The 13,002-nt window shown below is 45.5% G+C and overlaps 1 long non-coding RNA gene across 1 annotated transcript; it reads left to right on the top strand.

Moving 5' to 3' along the window:
• The first annotated feature begins 5,546 nt into the window (after positions 1-5,546).
• On the top strand, positions 5,547-12,973 carry LOC109369524. Its single transcript, XR_002118675.1, has 3 exons — positions 5,547-7,390; positions 8,105-8,283; positions 11,974-12,973. It is a non-coding gene; the product is annotated as an uncharacterized LOC109369524 (long non-coding RNA).
• Positions 12,974-13,002: the final 29 nt, after the last annotated feature.

The following is a 13,002-nucleotide window of genomic DNA, read 5'->3' as shown; positions in this document are numbered from 1 at the left end:
AGATACATTTGGAAAAAGAAAACATTTTAGCTGTTATTCAAGTTTTGACCAAAGGCTCTGCACAGCCATTAAAAACTTTACAGGAAAACACTGTAAGCATAATTGTTGGCTTTTTGAGCAAGAGTAAAAGTTTAAAACTCATGGCGCAGAGCGAGTAAAAACAAATCAAGAGCAGTCCTGCTGTCAAGTGTCCAGTGAATGCAGGAGACCAGCGAGAGCCCACGGCCAATGCATTGTACTGCCGGCAGATCTCTCGTGCTGGGTCTGTGAATTCTTGTCCAAAGCCCAGAACAATCAAGGCGCTCCTATTGAGTTCCTTGCCCTTGGGATTAGGCAGGATATAAAACAGGAGGACACGGACAGCAATAACATGTTTTGGAAAAGTTATGCAAATGATGTTAAAGTACACAGTTTAAAATATTAGCTCTGGCAGAAGAAGACCACTGAAGTTTCAGTCAAGGGGAACAAATACTCAATAAGTTAAAAACTCCAGATTTGGCTTCGAAACAATTGCTTTGTAAGCAGATGTTCCCTTTTGTGGTCTGCATGAAATGTGCTCGGGGAAGTGATCTGCAGGCAGATACTACATCAAATCCACCTGAAGAAATAGCTCAAACTTGCATTTCTGCCATATCCAGGAGCTTGACAGAGGGCCGACAACTCTCTATACTTTTCCACATAACAGGGATCTTCCTAGAGCAGAGCTGTGACTCATTTGTGGCTGCAGGAGAAAAAACTGTATCACTGCTGCCAGGTTAGAGCCCCTTGGCACCAGCCCAGCACCCAAGGTGAGCAGGGGTTGGCTCACATTGTACAATAAAAGCCCAGTCCACGATGGGATATGTATTTTTTTAAACTAATGCTATAAATACGCATATCTTTGATGCTTTCAAAGCAAAGTCTAGATCACATAACACTGTAGGTTCTATCTACAAACTCCAGAGCCTGGAATTACACTGCCCAAGAAGGAGGTGAGTCCCCAGTGCTGCTTCTGTTCTGGGAGTCATCTGTGAAATGCTTTTGGCCTGTGCCATTGGTATATGCGTTGGGGTCAGAGACCCTGCCTGTGGGCAATGTGCACGCAGCCTTTGTTTTGCAGGTTGAGAGCTAATGGTTATGGTCATTGGTCATCAGATGCCAGCTGGCCACTATCTGAAGGACAGTCCCAAGCATATTTAATTTATTAGTAGAGAGGCAGCCTAATTGAATCGACAGTCTGCTTACTGGGAACTGGGGATTCTTTCAAGATCTGATCATTTAATGGCAGTGAATCTCTGCCTCAGTGAAAACTTCTGGATTTGACCCAAAGTAAATTAGTCAAAAAGCAGAGCAAAAAATGTGCCCAGCAAACCTCCTACAGATTCTGAGCTGTGTATGAAGGGCTACGGAGGCAGCCTCTGTGTTGTCCTCTTCCTTGTGGTCTTTCAGAGGATACACTGGGCAAATACCATGGGAATATAGGAAATACTTTTGCCAACAGAAAAGCCACAGATAGTGGCAAAAGGGCAACCCTGCTAACAAGTTTGTAGATAGCATGTTCTTCTGCCTTGGGCAGAAACTGCTGAGCATTATGTACAGTGCTTAAACTTGATTATTTCATGTTGTGCAACTCTAATCACTTCTGAGTGTTAATGTATGCAAATTAGGAACAGGATTAAAATTATAATTGGGAGTGAAATGTGGTCTTTCTGATGAAGCATAAAATTAGCTGTGTCTCAGCAAAAACCCAGCTGAACCATGTATAGATAGGAGCTTCTTCCAGAGCTGGGGCATTGACTGATTTAGTTCAAATTTAATTAAAAAAAAAAAAGTAAGAAATTTTAATATACTTCCGATACATCCAGCTGTGTGTGGTGTTTAGAGAGCTGTTAAGGCAGTAGGTAAGAACCCACTCTGTTTTATTCTGTGTGGATCAATGAGTCTTTGCCTCAGAGAAGCTGTGTGTCGTCATTGCATTTTCAGAAAAAAACGGAGTTGTAGGGAAGTGTCAGAGCTGGTAAGCATCACAAGAACGACGCATATTGCATTGCATTCAAAATGACCTTCACATTAACTTTTAGCAGATAGGGTCTGACCAGAATAATGAATCAAAACTGAGTCACTAGGCACTAGTGCTTGCAGCCTGAATCACTCTGTGAGTCATGTTTCATCCAAGATATCTCTGTGGGAATTTGGGGAGTTCCTGTTAATGCAGGACAGCTGCCTGGGCCAGGTGAGATGATGGGACTTTGGGACATGCTACTGACAAAGGGGCCTCAAAGTAGATGGGAACATTGAGGCAGCCATGTTGCATTGTGTTCTAGTGAGAAGCCACCCTACATCTGTCCCTTGGCCAAGAGACACAGAGGAACATGGCTGAGAACAACACCTGGGAAAAGTTGTATTGGAGTCCATCTATCAACCGCCAGCAGTGTGCTGCTGGAGGACCACGAATGACAGGGCTGACCTCTTCCAAACATTCAGATAATTGTAAGTTTCATTTCCACTGTTCTCAGCAAGTTGCCAGCTGAGCATACTTATAACCTGCAACAGGTCTGTTAATTCCTGCTTTTGTGGATGTGCTGTAACTCAGCACGGGATGATGAGTTGTAGTCTGGGAAGAACGTGTGCCAACAGCATTAGTGCATGCTGATCAGCTATTGTAGGGAACAGGTAGTTTTCACAATGGGGGTTGCAATTTTATACTAAAATGTAATGTCTAGAAAATTAGTGGTTTGCTGTTTTAATCTGAGTATTCCAAGCAGGTAAGGTTCACATTATAAAGACTGGTCAGGTTGAGCTGTTAGGTAGGTGAATGCGTTATGGAAGAAGCTTGCAGGGTGTAACCAGGGTCTGATCAGAGTCCTGTGGTAGGGTGCACACATTTCCTGGCATCCTCGTCCTCCTCCAAACAAAAAGTATATCCCATTCCTTTCTTTTCAGTTTGCAATGTTTTGTGAGTTCAAAGATGTGTTCAGGTGGACATCTGAGCTGACATCTTCCATGCACATCATTTGCTTTGGCACTAGGATTAACCCACAGCTCAGGCTACAGGGAGGAACAGACACACTGACTTAAGGAGAACAGCAGTTGGTGCAAATCCAAAGCCCTTGCAAGGAGCAAATGAGTAGCCATTGCCTATTCTGCAGTCTCAGCATCATTAAAGCTCCATGGTAGCATCTAAACCTGCTCCAAATAACTTAAAATCAACATGTTTGTTAGATGAGACAAGGGTGTTGGCTGAGGTTATATCTTTGTTTAATGGATACTGTCTTGTCCTCCAGTTCTTTGTTTTCTTTTCATCAACAGATAACCAGCTCTTTCAAAGGGTGGGGGATACCTGCCAGGCATAGCATGCTTGGTTTACTTTCCTTCTGTGTAATCACTTCTGTCCTCATTTTTCATTAAAATTTATTTCCATTTCATCTTCCTAAAAACAAATGCATCTCTTTAAAGATGCGCCAAGACAACACAGAGAACCCCACAAGGCCACAGTGATGTCACATTTGGACCTCATTGGCTATTTGCAATAGAAATATCCGAGCAGCAGTAAGTTATTTTTCCAGGGGCTGAGCTGGGCTTCCAGGGACTGGCAAGCTTCTAGTTGCGTGTTGCCAGCCCTGTCTGACCTGTGCCTTCAGGTTTTAATTGCTGCTCCACGTCATACCTAGCTGCCCACAGTATTTAATGCCAACTGATAGAACTTAGCTCCTTGGGAATTTTAGGGAAAGGTTCCCAGTAATAAAGGCTGATGAATAAGTTTGCAGCGTGACCCTACAGTGGGTCTTCATGGGTCGAGTCTTACTTCTAAGAGGGTGGGCTGCTCTGCTCATCTCCATGGACAACTGCTAGAAAGCTCAGAGAAAAGAGTAAGGACTGTCTTATCTGCACTTAAATGCTTTTTTGCTTTATCCCTCATGGGTCTTTGCTTTATCCCCCATGGGAGGAGTTGGAGATTTGGACAATAAATGTTATAATTACTGCTGGGACACCGTGTCTTGAAGCAGGGATGAAGAATTTGTCTCGTAGTTAGTACAAATAAAGTCCTCTCTCCCTCTGTGGAGAGAGAACTCTCCCTTTACTCCCTCTAACTGTGGAGGAGAAAAGAAGCAATGCAGTAAGGCCAACAGCTAAGAACAACATTGGATTGAACATTCCCAGTATTTCCAAACAAGAACGCTTCCTCTACCAGCCACTCAAATTGATTTTAATTAGAAACAAGGATTCTAAATGACAAGTAAGAACGTGTTTAATTTGAGAAGAGCTTTCAGCATCTTCAGTCTATTGCAAACCAGACAGAAGCGCTGTGGCGTTGAGATCATAGAAATGAGATCATAGAATCGAGATCACAGGATTATTAAAGTTAGAGAAAGTGTCTAAGATCCCTAAGTACAACTCAAACCCATCCAACCATGTCCACTATGACTCAGTGCCACATCCCCACAGTCTTTGAACACCTCCAGGGGCAGTGACTCCACCACTCGCTGGGCAGCCTGTGCCCGTGCCTGACCACTCTTCCCAGGAAGAAATTTTTCCTTGTATCCAACCAGAACCTCCCCTGGTGCTACTTAAGGCCATCATCTTACACGCTACGTACCGATGCCTGTCTGGTAGCTGATGAGGGTGGCAAAGCCACCACCTAGCTGAGGAGAAGCCACAGCTGCCTGCTCGCCTGGCCAGGTCACAGCCTTCTGCAGCCCATGCCCTGTGCTCCCAGCCCCACTCCCCTCTGTGATTCCACAACTCTGACCGGGCCCAGGCTGCAGCCCTTACTCACCCAGTACATTATGTCTTCTCTTGAAGGCTGCCTCTCTAGAAAATAAATCAGGCCATTCAGGCCAGCCCTCTGGCACCGGCCCTGAATGCAAATCCCAGGTTGCACAGCTTGCCCTGCTCTGCCTCGCATGCTCTGCACTGGGAGGTTTTTGTGCACAGGGACAAGTCCCCACTTTGTGCTGGACAAACAGTGACAGCTTTCTTTCTTGTTTGTTCAGTCTCAAAGACCCTCAGCATCCTGGTTTGAATTGAGTATTGTGGTTCCTGGGCTGGCAGAAATGTAAATAACAAAGAAATTTCATGTATTTTAATTACCTGAAGGCGGCTGTTTTAATCGGGTGAATCCTCTCATGTGGTAAAAGTGACGTTGCTATGGAAACTATATCTGCCAGGAGAGGTGACACCAGCCTGCACACTGCCAGAGAGGGAAGCGGTGATGGGATGGCTGAGCCACTTGGCACAGCCCAGACCTCACAGTGGGAGCTCAGCCCAGTGTTGCATCTTTGTATGTATGTGTGTGTAAGGCACGGATCTATCCAGGTAGGCCACCTCCAACTGCACAAAGTGTTTGGACCAGAAATACGTAGAGATGTTTCCCTGAAAACTGATGGAGACCAAATGGTGGATGTGAGCACAGTGGGGCAGTGAGTGGAGTGTTTCAGCAGTCGTAATGGTAGCAGTGGTCACCTCTGCTGGTGAAGATGTACAGCTAATGGTGGTGACTGTGTTGAAAAACAGTGTTTTGTAGGTGAGAACTTGCTCTATCAAATAGTGCTATTGTGCTCTTTGTATCTGTTGTCCTTTCCAAGGAAATAAATAGGAGGCATTATGTTTGGAGCAATCAATATACATAGAGTGAGTGGTGGGACAGCAGCTCCAGCCTGGGCTGGGCTGGGCAGCTTGGGTGTTTTGCAGCCCTCTACAGCCTTGAATCTTTGTCTGGAATGTCACAAAACCACAGGCAGCTTTGTCTGTTGCAGAGATCAGAGAAACCATTTCTCTGGGTGTTGGTGGCACTGAGCAGGGCAGAGCCCTGGGGTGGCAGTGCTGCTGCCCAGGGGACACACAGGCTTCCTTGCCCGCAGTTCGGCGTGTGGTTCAGAACTGTGTTGTGGAAGGGTTTATTCATTTACTGAGCGGATGTGCTGATAAGAGCCCTGTGATAACTGGCAATAAAGCTATAATGACAATATGTTTCAATATATCAGCAAATACTCCTTTCTATGAAACCTTTTTCCCTTTTCTCTTCTGTAGATTAAAAGGAACTGCCTGGAAGGATGCTTTTCATTTCAGTTTACGCAAGCACACAGCATATGGCAGGTATCTGTCACACTCAAGGATGGGTTTGCCAGGACCCAACTTTCCTTGGAGGCACCGCTGGAGCCCTGAGTGTTGATCAAGACCACTATGGAGAAAGGATGGTTATTTCAACCAACACCATCAGTGTGCTGACAGAATGTGAATGCAACAGTTATCTTTAATATAGGGCAAGGTCTGGTTTGTTATAACCGATATTACAACCGATATGCAGCTAGTATTGTCCTACAAGTTTGACTTGTATGAAGGGGACATTCAACAAGAAAGAAAACAACATTGAGGACTATTAGCTGCTGCCCATGCCATGCAGGTAATTGCCCAATTCCCTTTCTGAGATGGAGAGCTGTGCAGAAGAAACTGGCAGAGAGACACCAGCTGGGAGTGTTTGACTCCTGGGCACAGAAATACTGCAAACCATGTTTGGGTACTGCACTAATAAGTGAAATTAAAGTCATGTTCCTCACATAGCTCCTTCCTGGCTAGCTATGAATCATTAGTTTAAAAACAATTTCCTCATTATCTTTCCACTGCAGGAAAAGACGATGAGTTTTGTGAAGCTGTGATTGTATCCCAGTTGATTCCCATGCCCTCTGTTCCTCTCACACAGGGCCAGGTGGTGTTTCAGAAAGGGGGAAATGCCCAAATTGATATCTTTCATGTGATTTTGGCAAACACAGAAAGTGACATCACTTTACTTCCCCACTGCACATGGCCTCAGCACCCAAACTGTGGTCCCCATAGCTGTGACCCCATAGCTAGGACTGCTCCACTGGCTCTGCCACTTTGTCCAGAAAGGAAAATCCACGTTGTGCATGGGAAGGAAACATGGGAGAACCCCCAGCTCCACTTAGTGGGCAAAGCACAAACAACATATTTCAGCTGCAGCAACAGCTGAAGGCTGAAGGGTATATTTATAGTGCTCAGCTGAGCCTCGTGTCAGAAAGGTTTGCTTTCACTTCAAAAGCCTGTCCTCAAGCCTTGGGTCCCCAGTGATGGCTATGCAGGGCTTTCCAGAATGAAAAAAGAGAATTCAGAATTTTTCAGCAGCCATCTTTTCTGCTTGAAAGTATCTCAATAGCTCTGTTGATGAGTTAAGGATGGTTCACTAAGTAATTTCCATTGGTTGCACAGCATGCATCTCACCCCAACCACCTGCCTCATTATCTGGTGCTCCCTGTCATCAGGAAGGCCCTGTAGGGGATATGGTTTACTTAAAGCCCAGCCTGGCTGTAGCTCTCCCCTAGAAGTCTCTCATCAGCAGCACTGTGTGACTATCAGCTCCTGCCCTCTCTAGTCCTGGGGACCAGATCCATTTAAGGTATGTAAGCATCACAATAAATGGAATTGTCCCAACTCCTGCACTTGGAGATGGTGCCAAGAGCAGGTAGTGCTTGGTGCTTTGGGCAACTCTCTGCTTTGAATATCCTGTTGTATGTGTTTGTAATGTGTTCCCTCCTGTGACATCCAGCCTGGAGGCACCACTGCTAGTGTTTGCAGTAATGATGGGCTATCTTTTCCATCTCCTCTGTAGCTCCTTCCCACCAAAATCACCCTGTGATGCTAATGAGCACTGAGATAGCTGCACAGCAGTTGCTGGCTTCTAGCTATAATTTTGGTAGTTAATTAGTGGCTCTACTATTTTTCCCAAAAGATGGAAAGCTTTAATTAGGTTTGCAAAGGGACTGTGGAAAAACCAGCCAGCAGTTGGTGAGCGTGCTGCCAGTGGAGTGTCAGCACAGAGCATGGCAGTGATGTACTTGTTGTCTGCAGCACCTGGGGAGCACAGCTTTATTGGGCAAAATAAGGAGAAGAGGGGGTGGGAGAGCTGATGGCTCTACAGGCAAGTCAGGGCCCTGCAGGGGATGTGGGGAAGGAGTGCAGGGTCTCCTCCTGCCCTCTCCATCCTCTCCAGCAGACTTTGCTCTTGCGGTATTGGCAGATTTTGGGTTTCCTCCCCCCTTGTGTGTCTGATCCATACCTGACTGTTTTGAAGCTCTCTGCAAATCTAAGTTCAATGAAATTCTCCCTACAGCCCATATTAAAATTTCCCTTTGGCAAAGTGAGCTCCATTTGCGTGGAGAAGATCTTGAATGCCTTTTCGGTACAGACAACTGGTGCTCTGCATTTCCATTTTGAGCTCAGATCGAGGAGGAAGATGCATTTGTAACTTTGCAGAGGAAGCTGCCTGGAGACAGAAGCAAAACCCATCAGGTGTGTTTTGATAGCACCAGTGCAAATCCAAATTCTGGGTGGTGGTCATAGGCAAAGCATGGGGGCTGCCCATGACAGAAGCTTGGGTTTTTCATTTTGGTGCCTGGGTGTCTGGGGTTCAGCCTGCACAATCCATTTAGCTGCTGTGCATCTTCCTGTGCTCTGCTCACAGAGGTTATTGCATTAAGCTGCAGACTGGGAGATGGCAGTAATATTTTTATGCAGAGATGCAGTCTCCCAAGGTGCCCTGGCTGGTAGAGGTTGATGGCCTCTGCACACACGTATCTCCTGCTCTAGTTACCTTCAGGCTGAACCCTTACAGGCATGCAAGTATATCAAACTATTTAAAGGATGAAGGGGAAACAGCTTTATTTCAGTGTTTTTCCTCTGCTCTGCTCTCTCAAGATGCCAACTACTCACGATAATCAATGGGAAAGGAGTGCCTGACTCTGCTTGGAGGTTCCAGCTGTTATTTATCAGCTCTGCGCCCTGTTTTCACATTGAAGAAACAGTTACCATGTAGGCTGATGCAGCAGAGATGGATGTAGGACTGAAAGAGTACCCTGGCATGAGAGGGCCTGGGGTGTTTGATACCTCTGAATATCAGATTTCATTGGAGTGGCTTTTTGCAGTTAATGATCTGAGTAGAAGCACACTTTGATGCTATAAAGGCTTGCATTCAGAGACATCTCCTACTTCTCTTTTTGGCTTAGATGACAACCTCTTCTTATGCAATTCTCTAGCATAATTTGCACGAACGTGTCCATCTTTAGGTTTATACAAATATATTTGCCCTTTGGTTACACAGACTTTCCTTATTCTGGAAAACTGGCAACACTGTTGAGAATCATAAAATCTAGCTATGACTGAAAGTTGTAGTGAGTGCAGAGGTGATCAGGAATATTTACCTAAGACACTCCTTGACTCCTATCAAGATGCTCCCCATATGCCTGCCTTGAGTCACCCTCTGCAACACCTGGGCAACGCAGTTGGCTTGGATAGAGAGCAGTCAGAAACCACCTAAAAGTTCTGTGCACAGACCGAGCTGAGAAGCTGCTCGAGTTGTGCAAATCAAATTGAAACTCTCTGTCTCCTGGCATTTATCCCTGGCATCTACTTGCAACCCCCAGGCTTGGCTATCAGCTCTGCAGCTAATGAATTGCCCTGTGATGTGATTGTGCTTGGCTCTTTTCTCACTGTGCTGTCCTTGAAGTCTTATCGCTGATAAATCCCACGCAGCCCCTGACCTGCACGCATCCAACAATGAGCAACATGGGAAGGCCACAAGCAGTGGCTCCCACCAGCCTGACCCTCCCTACTATCAGCAGATTTCTCAACAAAACAGAGGCTCTGTCTGTGTTATCTCACGAGTGGAAGAGTCTCTCCTGGGCATGTTGGCTTTCTCTGGAATGGCTCTGATTTGTGCAAGAGGGGCAAAGAGCAGGGCAAGGCCTGTCCCCGTGGATGGAAGATGCAGTGGCTGAGCTGGTAGTGGTGCTTGTCCCTTTGTGTGAGGCATCTCACTTGGCCCTGCTGCTGTGCTTCCATATCCCTCCTTTGCTCTGGGGCATGTGAACTCTTCTAACTAGCTTTGGTTCCATCTGAACCTGATGTACTGCAGTGTTTTCTGCATCCCAGATGGCTATAAACTCTTCTAATGACTTATTTTGGCACTGTTGAAAGGCAGTTACCTTCTGTGCATCTCCTACTGCAGGATATTAAATCCCTGGGCACAAGTTTCCATCCATCTGCATCCCTCCACTCTAAATACTCTTTTCCATCCACTTTCCCATTGCCATGGATGCTTATCACTCACTTTCTAAGATGGTAGATTGCATGTCTCCTGAACTGGCTGCTCTCAAGATGGAAAGAGTGAGATAGTAGCAGCAAACCGTTGGGAATTAAGAACCCTCTTTTATTCTTGGCATTTAAATTGGAGTCAGACTGCAGCTGATCACCCTGGTCTTTCCCATGCCCTCACCCCAGCTTTGGATGAAGGCCACAGCACTGTGCCACTAAGGCTTCATGGAGGCATTTATTTTCGTAATGTTTAAGAACTCGATTTTATTGAGTTAACTTCGATCCTGTAATTTGCTCTCAGGCCATCCTTCAAAATGTCTGAAGATGCTTAATGTCAGTAACAACAGTCATAAGAGAAGCTGTGGATGTTGGCCATTTCTGCCCCATGACCTGTGTTGGTACACTGGTGTTGGGCAATGCTTGTGCACTCACTGCACAAACTGGCTTTGACCCTCAAGTTTATGCTAGAAAAAGCAACCCAAGTGTGTGCGTTTTGGCATCTTTGAAAGCTTTCAGAACCATCAGCAATCTCCAGATGGCTCCTGTCCTAAGTTGGCTACCCCACAAAGAGTCCCTAGCACTGTGATGATCTCCTGCCTCTATGAATGGGGTTGAGGTTGGGAGGTGCTGTCTCCTCCTCTGGCTCTCTTTGTCGTGGGGAAAAGGCATTCAGGTCTTGACTTGGAAATGTGATATACTCCTTATGATACTTAAGACTAATTGGAAGTGAGAACTGAGGTTTTCATGGAGATCTCCTCTAATGGTGTGAAGCTTCTTCTCATTTCCATCCTAAATTATTTATGGCCAGCTCATTCCCATTAGTTCTTCTTAGCTTAATTATTTTCTTTTCCTGCTGTGACTCCTTATGTCCTTATAAACAGCAGCAATAACCTCTTTCAACCCTCTAGACTTTCAGCTGAATGAGCCATCCTCCTCCAGTCTCCCTGTGGAGTCTCTCTTCTCTGTCTTTGTGACCATTACCACACTTTTGGGAAAGGCTACGCCTGCAAGTGCATGGGGAAAGTCTTCAGTCACAGTGGCTGAGCATGAGGCATCAGAGAAAAAGGCCAAGCTGGAGAATGGGCGAGTGCCTCAAAAATACCTTAAAGTAGAGATTGAAGAAGGAAACTACAGGCTGAGAGGATAGACAAAAAGGCTGAGCTTTAAGAGGAGGTTGTCCTGACAAAGTTACTCCCTCATCTCAGCCTCATCCATCCCAGTCAAATTCATTTATTTTTATTTTGAAACTATTTTTCCATGCCTATACTCTTATTTGAGGCAATAGAATGACTAAGTCCACATACGAAGACCTAACCTGGATCCTGACATCCTGTCACAGGCTCTCTCTGCTCTGTGGGTGAGCCACCACTGCAGGAAGGTGCTGATAACCACTGGTTCTAACTCAGACCACCATCTCCCCCGCTAAGTGTGAGTGTTTGTAAAGCCAAGGAGAGAAGTTTACACAAACTGCTTTCTAATGGTGGGTTTGTGTTGGTATATCCACAGCAACCCATTAGTTGGCACATGTATCATTTGCATAACTTATAAAGAAGAGCCTTCTGCATTGCTGATGTGTGAGTTTCTGCTTAATTCTCAGTGATTTAATTAATTTACACTAAGCTGTAGTGCTGAAGCTGGAGTGATTTTCATGAAAGCTAATTCTACAGAGCCTTTCACAGAAGGTATTTCAATGATGATAGTTAAGGGCTGTCCTTAGCTCTCCCACCAACCCCCTTAGCCCTGCCTTAGCTGTGCTGTGAGCTTTGCCTTCAGCCTGTTGCAAACCTTGGTACTTGCATATCTCTTGCTGAGACTCAGAGCAGTGCTGTGTTGGCACCAGCAGCACGGCTGTGCTGGGGAACTTTTTCATGAAATTCCATCCATTTTTAGGTTCTCCTGTTCTCTTCCTTGGAATTACCACTTCAAATTTGGAGCTATAAACAGATCATTGCAAAAAATGATACAGCTACAACCCAGGAAAGCGTGTGGTTGGCATCCATCTCCAACACTCTAGGTCTGTGCAAAATCTGCTTTCCTTTGAGGCACCACGATAGCAGCATCATTTTCCCCAGCACCCTGCAGCACCCTCTGAGCGTGTCTGAAATCAGATCTGTTTTCTTCTGAAAATCTGATGGAGTGCTTGAGAAACACGGCCATGAATTGTTTGGGGAAATGGTGCCAGGCAGCCTGATTTGTTTTTGACATGATTCCAAAACACCGGTTGACTGGAAACTAAGTGCAACCCCAGCAGAAGGATTAGTCCAACTATTTTCTTAGGAAAACATAATTACTATGAATCTTTCCAAGCTTGCACAGAGTCAGCAATAAGCCCTTTTCCTGAGCTGCCGGCTGTGGCTGCAGATCTGGCAGTGATGCTGTGAAATCGATCGTTCCCCTTTGGCAGGGCCAGTGAGCGGCATCTGCAGAGACAATGTTGTTGCTGAGCCTTTCCTTTTGCTGCCTGCACTGGGATATGCAGCATCTGCCATGGCTGCTGGTTGCAGAGGTATATGAAGGAGGTGGTTTTCATGTAAAATATGCCACTTCTGTGCTACTTTGCTCTCAGCATGGATGTGCATGATACGCCTTGGGAGGATGGCAAAACACGTTGTGCTCAGCCCTGGTGCCCTGTGATGGGAGGGATGGCTGTGCAGCAAGGACTGCTGTTCTTCTTTCAAAGGATATTTTTCACAGGAAAACATCAGTTAAATAAAAAATTGCTGATTTGATTGTTTCCTGCTGCTAGCTTTTCCTTTAGGACCTCCCTTTCCTTGTGATAAGCTTTCCACGCAGGGATTTACTAACTATTTTCAAAAGACTGACATGAAAGTACCATGCAGACGCTCATTATGACATGAATTTTAATCTTGTTCCAGTACTTTCATTTTGAAAAGAGCTGGGGAAAAAAAAAATCCTTTT

Source organism: Meleagris gallopavo, chromosome 11 (genome assembly GCF_000146605.3).
Source record: "Meleagris gallopavo isolate NT-WF06-2002-E0010 breed Aviagen turkey brand Nicholas breeding stock chromosome 11, Turkey_5.1, whole genome shotgun sequence".
Classification (NCBI taxonomy): domain Eukaryota; kingdom Metazoa; phylum Chordata; class Aves; order Galliformes; family Phasianidae; genus Meleagris; species Meleagris gallopavo.
Note: the sequence above shows the minus strand (reverse complement) of the source record. Positions and strands in the feature narration are given on the sequence as shown.